Consider the following 6,170-nt stretch of genomic DNA (forward strand, 5'->3'; position numbering starts at 1 on the left):
GCACAGCATTGTGCGTACGCACACTTCCCCTGTTTTTCCTAACCTGTGCGTCCACACAGCAGTGTGCGTTCGCACACCCAGTGTCGAACACTCTGTTCGCAGCGCTCGTACCTTCTATGCATGCGCACCCCCCACCCCAACATTTTCATTCTGTGCGCGCACACACAATCTTGTGTGTGTGCACACATGGTCATTTTATCCCAAAAAAAGAGAGAGAGAATTGTTCGGTGCGTGCGCACGGCCCTGTGCGCACGCACGCGTCTTGACACCCTCTCTGCCAGCAGTGCTTGCAGGTCTTGTGCGCCTGAACGCTACCAACTTTTGCTGGTGTGCATACGCACGGGTCGCGGTCTGGGCAATAATGAGGAAGAGCGCCCTGTTCAGCCAGCACTCTTCCCATATCTCTTCTCCCTGCTGCTGCTGCTACCCCAACCCAGCAACCCATCCCTTCCGGCGACCACCACCGTCGCTGTCCGGCCGACCACCGCCGGAACCACCATCTCTCTCTCTCTTCTCTTTTCTTCTTCTTTTTTCCTCTCTGTTTCTTCTCTTTTTCAGCAAAACTCCGTCGCCGTGAGCTTCGCAGTGGCTAACACAAGTGCCACTGTTGCCTATCCCTTTCTTTTCTATTCTTCATCTTTTCAAGTTTCTTGTTTTAATTTTCTTTGTTAAATTTAGTTTCTTGCTTAATTTTTGTTTTCTTTATTTAAGTTTATTTATTTAGCTTAAGTCTTTCTTAACCCTTTGTTTGTTTGTTGCATTGCAAGTGTTCAACTTTAACTTATGGGTTGTTCATGCTAGAAAATTTGGCTTGAATTTGATGAATATGTGCACTGCACTCCATGTATTTGACATAATGCCTGAATGAAATTTTTGTTTAATTCATATGTTGTCATAACCATATGTGTTACACTATATCCTTGTTTGGCTTTCTAATCAAGAATTGTGCACTTCTGAATGATAATGATGATATTTTAGGATTAGAATTTCAATAATGTACTTGTTCATTGTCTTGAGTTGCTAGCACCAAATTGATTTAGAAATTGACTTTTTGTCTCTTATTTGGTGAAATTTTTAACAAGTACTTATTGAATTTAAGTGAATCGAGTTGAAATTACTTGTTCATCATGATTTTTCATATCACATTCATCACATGACCTGTACTTGCTCCTTGTTAATGCTTGGCATTTGTTTGAGTGACTTTACTTGATTGCTATCAAGTGTATCACTTTTTGTAACAAGTATCTATACCATGTGAATTTTTCTTTGTGTTTCATGATGAATAAGTAGTTTCTTTTCATTAATGGATTGGTTGTTGTTTATTGTGCTATTTTATATCACTCTTGAGCTTTCACTTGCACAATTTCAATATCCAATATTCTTAATTCAATTCACTCTTGTTGTTTGCACATGCTTGAATGATGCTCATCTATTGCTTGCATCTTAGGCCATTTAGTTGAGGAGCTTATGCTCACTTTTTGATTGTATGTGTAGATGCCACTTTAACCGGCCATTGTGTGTATTCCACACCGCTATGCAATTTCCTCAATTAGATGTTTAATTGCTCCTTACTTTACCTTTTTCTTCTACTTACCCTATGATTCTTGATTATACTTTATTCTTTCTTTTTGAGGATGAGACATAAAGGCAAGGAGCCGGGAGAGGAGAAGGACGCCGAGGATAGAGATGCCAAGCAAGCATTGGACTTGGCATTTTTCACACAACCCAAGCCCCCGCATCCACCAACCGAAGGTGGAGGAACTTAGAAATATTCTCCTCGAATCGTGTTCATGCACGGAGGACCGTGTAATGCTTAAGTGTGGGGGAGGATTCGTCATTTTGGGGCGTAAACTTTCTTTTCTGAATACTTTGCACTTTCTTGTAGATATTTGGAGTGTTTTTAACTGTTGCATTGCATTCTCTTCTAGTATATATATCTTAGCTTATACTATTGCATTTTGCCTTTTTAGTTAGTATATATTTTATATATGTTGCATTTTTGCATATTTCACTTAGTATATATATTATATAGATAGAAGTTGTGATTGGATATTGTGAATAGCATAGTGCCTAGTTTATTTTGATCCTAATTATTCATGTTACTTTTTGCTTGTTAAAAATTAGGAAGAGAACTAGAAAATTTTGAAAATTGCATCCATCACAACATACATACATACATGTAGGAAATAATTTTGGTGAAAAACAACGAAGATTTCCAAGAATTTTGTTACAAGGGCATTCTATTGAATTGATTTGGAAAATTATTTTTACACTTGCTTGAATGATTTTTATGGAACATAGAAGGGTGATAGAATAAATACCTTGTGAGTTTTTGGGCTATATTGAGTGGTTACACATTTTAACCACTAATTTTGTTCATTGTGTGTTATATCTCTTCTATGATTGTAATCTTGGTTTGCTTGATTCTTTATTTCCAATGACTGATGTTTTGAATTGCATTGAGCATGATTGATGCCATCTTTGATAAAAGCTTACTTTACCCATATAGCCTACCCTTGGCATCTACCATTGTTAACCCCTTTGAGCTTTGTTTATCCCATTGTTCTTGATACTAGCACATCACAACCTTAAGCGAAAAATCATGATTGACCTTTGATTGCATCCTTGATTAGCTTAAGTTGAAGAAGTGTGTTTCATTTAAGTGTGGGGAAATTTTGGGAAACATTGGTAGTGAATGAAAATGTTTAATTTGGGTATTTCATTGAAAATTTTGGAAAATGAGAACAATCATGTATGAACTACTAAAATATTATGCATTTCACTTTAAAAAAAATCCAAAAAAAAAGGGGATGAAAGTTACCCCTAAGTGAAAAAACAAATGAACAAGGAATGCACAAGTGCTATGATTGAAAAAGGCATACATGAGTGTTTGTGAAAAAGAAATGGCGGAAGGTTAGGATTGCATTTTGTGTTTATTTGGATTATATATGTTGAGTTGGATACTTAAACTAATCAAGGATTCAATCATTTTAGTCCACTTAGCCATATCTATCCCGCCTTGACCCTAACCCCATTACAACCATATGAAGTCCTCATGATAATTTCATTCATGCATCACTTGTTGTTGATTGTTAGATGAAAATCAATTCCTTGAAAGCATGATTAGAAGAGACTTGAGTGATTGAAACCCTAAACACCGAGTGATCAGAGTGTATACACACCTAGTGAGGGTTCAATTACTTAACTCTATGTTTCCATGCTTCTTATCATGTATTCTTGCAAGTTGCTTCATTTTGATGAGTTGAATCAATTCTTTAGATTTTGGTTGCATTAGATTAATTCCTTGCTTTGCCCTATTTGTCTATACTTGCTTGGGAATGTGGTTGTTTGTTTTCACCAATTACATATAGATACTATAGATATATATATAGGTATGGATAGTATATACATACTTGCATGCATATAAATAGCTGTATTTAATAAGTTGATTACCCCTCTTGATTATTTTTCTTGTTGGTTTAGCATGAGGACATGCTATTGTTTAAGTGTAGGAGAATTGATGAGTCCATATTTGATGATATATTTTGACTCAAATTGGATGAATTCTAGCACATGAACTCACACTTAAGCACCAAAATAGAATACTTTTGTGTTTTGTCCCCAATTTGATCCTAAATGTGAAAACATGCAACTTTGTGCTTGAAATGAGCAATTTAATTCCACTTTTATGTCATTCGATACCGTAATATGGTTTGTGAGTGATTTCAGGCCTTAGAGGCAAGAATGGATGACCAAAAGTGGAAGGAAGCATGTACAAGGGAGAAAACATGAAAAAAACAAGAAAAGCACACACAGCGATGTGTGCGTACGCACAGGACAATTTTTAGCCACGTGTGCAGACGCATACATCTGTGCATCCGCACAGGTCCCTGCACGTGATTTTGTTAATGAAACGTGTGCTATGCATTTTCTGAGGGCTTTTGGCCTAAATTTTGAAGGCTTGGAGCTGAATTTGGAGTGCTATATAAGGGGATTCAACACATTAGTTAGAGGGGGCTCACTTAGATAGTTTTAAAGAGTAATTAGGAGTAGGAGTAGTGTAGAGTAGATTGCTTTCTTAGGGTTTTCATTTTCATTTCCATGTAGCATTTTATAGCAAGCTTAATTTTGGGTTTTGATCATCTTTAATCGTAAGTACTCTTCAATTCCTCTTTAATTACATTGTCTTTATTTTTATTTCCTTTGGTTCAAGCACTTTGTTTATAATTGCAATTTTGAGTTCTTGAAGTTTTGATTGGTGAATTTTATGTTTCATGCTTCCTTTATGTTTGATTGCTTGTTTATGTTTGGTTTTGTTGATAGTTGGTCATAGTTTTCTATTTTACTTTGCAATTTTCCATGTTTTATTTTCATGCACACAAGGTGTTTGTGAAAATGCCAACCTTAGAATTTGAGTAGATTTTCACACCTTAGCTTGTGGTTTGAGTTCCTAGGATACTAGAGTCATAATGTCCGACATTTAGTGGTAATTCTTAGGTAGTTAGTTGACTCTTGTTTCCATTGACACTAGCTTTTTATCAACTAGTTTGGTAAGTTAATTAGGACTTATATATTAAGGTTAATTATGCTTGCTTGACTTACTCCTCGATGGTTGGGGTTGACTAGGCGAGATTGACTCATCATTGGAGCTTCTAGCCACTGACAGAGCCGCTGTCGGGTTGATATGGAGCTGCGGCTGCTTCATTTTGTTAATTCAGTGAGTATTTTGATTTTCGAAAGCCTTGTGTTGGTGTTATGTTCTGTGTAATAAAGTATTTACGATGTTAATGGTTTTAGGGGTTAAAATCCGATTTGCTTCTGCCACTTGTAGCTGTTTCTGCTTTTGAGAGAGCAAGCAGAGCTGAGGTTTTGATTGCCGGTGATTTCGGGATGAGCGAAAAGGAGTCAGTTAACGAGTTTGGGTTGTGGTTTCAATGTGTCGAGGTAGGGGCTTTTTCCGAAAACTATGTTTTATGTATTGGAATTATTACATATGGATACCGATATGAGACATGGTATATTTGGTGATTGTTTCAGTTTTATATATTGTTTGGTTGACTTGAATGACTATGAATGTTTGTTTGACTGGATTGTTATGCGGCTTTATGGAACGAAATGTTTTTGAGGTTGATTCTTTTAAAGCTTTGAGATCGAGTTTAATCCATTGGGAATTGATTTGAGTTGAGTTAATTTTCTTGATAATGTGAAAAATAGAAGATACTCTTGGATTCAGCCTGGTTTACTTTAAAGGATCTGGTTTTGATAAATGATTGTTGCTGAACCATTTCTTTAAAGCTTTAGAAATGAGTTTAATCGGCTAATAATGATTTGATTTTTGAAATGGTTTCCTTGAAATATGAAAATGAGGTGACTGTTGGATTTAGCTTGCCTTTGAACTGATTTTGAATTTTGGGCTGTTGAAAAAGATTGTGGAACGGTTTAGTTGGGACCCGAACCGGGTGGCAAAGTCCAAGTTTTCGGGGAGGTGCTGCCGAAATTTCTATAAAATCCTAGACTTCGTTTGACAAGTTATTTAGAAAAGAAAAATATTTGAGAAATTGTATTAATTAATTTACTAAGAATATATTTATGCTTTCGAGCTTAATCTATTTAAGTAAACTATATGCCTCGAGTTCGATTTATTTGGAAATGAATTATTTTACCATTTGAATCCCCGAAGAAAAATATTATGTCCTAATATTGGTTTTAATATAAAAAGGGGCTCTTGCTTTTGGTTATACTTAAAGGCTTCGTTCAGAGGAGTTCTTTGTGATTTTAAAGGAAATGAGACTTTTGATTGAATAATTACATTTGAGACCTTTTGGAAGAGGTTAGAGAATTGGTTTCAAGAAGAAATATAAAAGTGGTTTGATTTAAATGGACTGGTTCCGTTTCAAGTGAATGGATTTTTGGATTGGGTTGGAACTCGTCATTTTGTATGACTCGGTTTCATAATAAATTCAATTTTTACTTACTTGAACTGAGAATCCATTATTTTAAGAGTTTCAATGAGTTTTTAAGGAATTGAGATAGGTTGTTCTTTCCTAAAGACTTGAGACTCTGCCGAGAAACTTTTGTTATAAAATCCCGTTGTTGGATGGATGATTTTGAATATTTCTAAATAAATCCTTAACTTGCCATGGTTTTGGAAGTTTTGGAAAGAGAATGCC

The 6,170-nt window shown here is 35.8% G+C and overlaps 1 long non-coding RNA gene across 1 annotated transcript in view; it reads left to right on the forward strand.

Annotated features, from left to right (window-relative positions):
- The window catches only part of LOC110267748, a 3,999-nt gene continuing 2,521 nt past the window's right edge, over window positions 4,693-6,170 (forward strand). The window contains exons 1-2 of the long non-coding RNA XR_002355648.1: window positions 4,693-4,717; window positions 4,798-4,944. This is a non-coding gene — a long non-coding RNA (uncharacterized LOC110267748). The remainder of the gene's footprint in view (window positions 4,718-4,797; window positions 4,945-6,170) is intronic.

The sequence above is a fragment of the Arachis ipaensis genome, chromosome B10, assembly GCF_000816755.2.
Source record: "Arachis ipaensis cultivar K30076 chromosome B10, Araip1.1, whole genome shotgun sequence".
In the NCBI taxonomy this organism is placed as follows: Eukaryota; Viridiplantae; Streptophyta; class Magnoliopsida; order Fabales; family Fabaceae; genus Arachis; species Arachis ipaensis.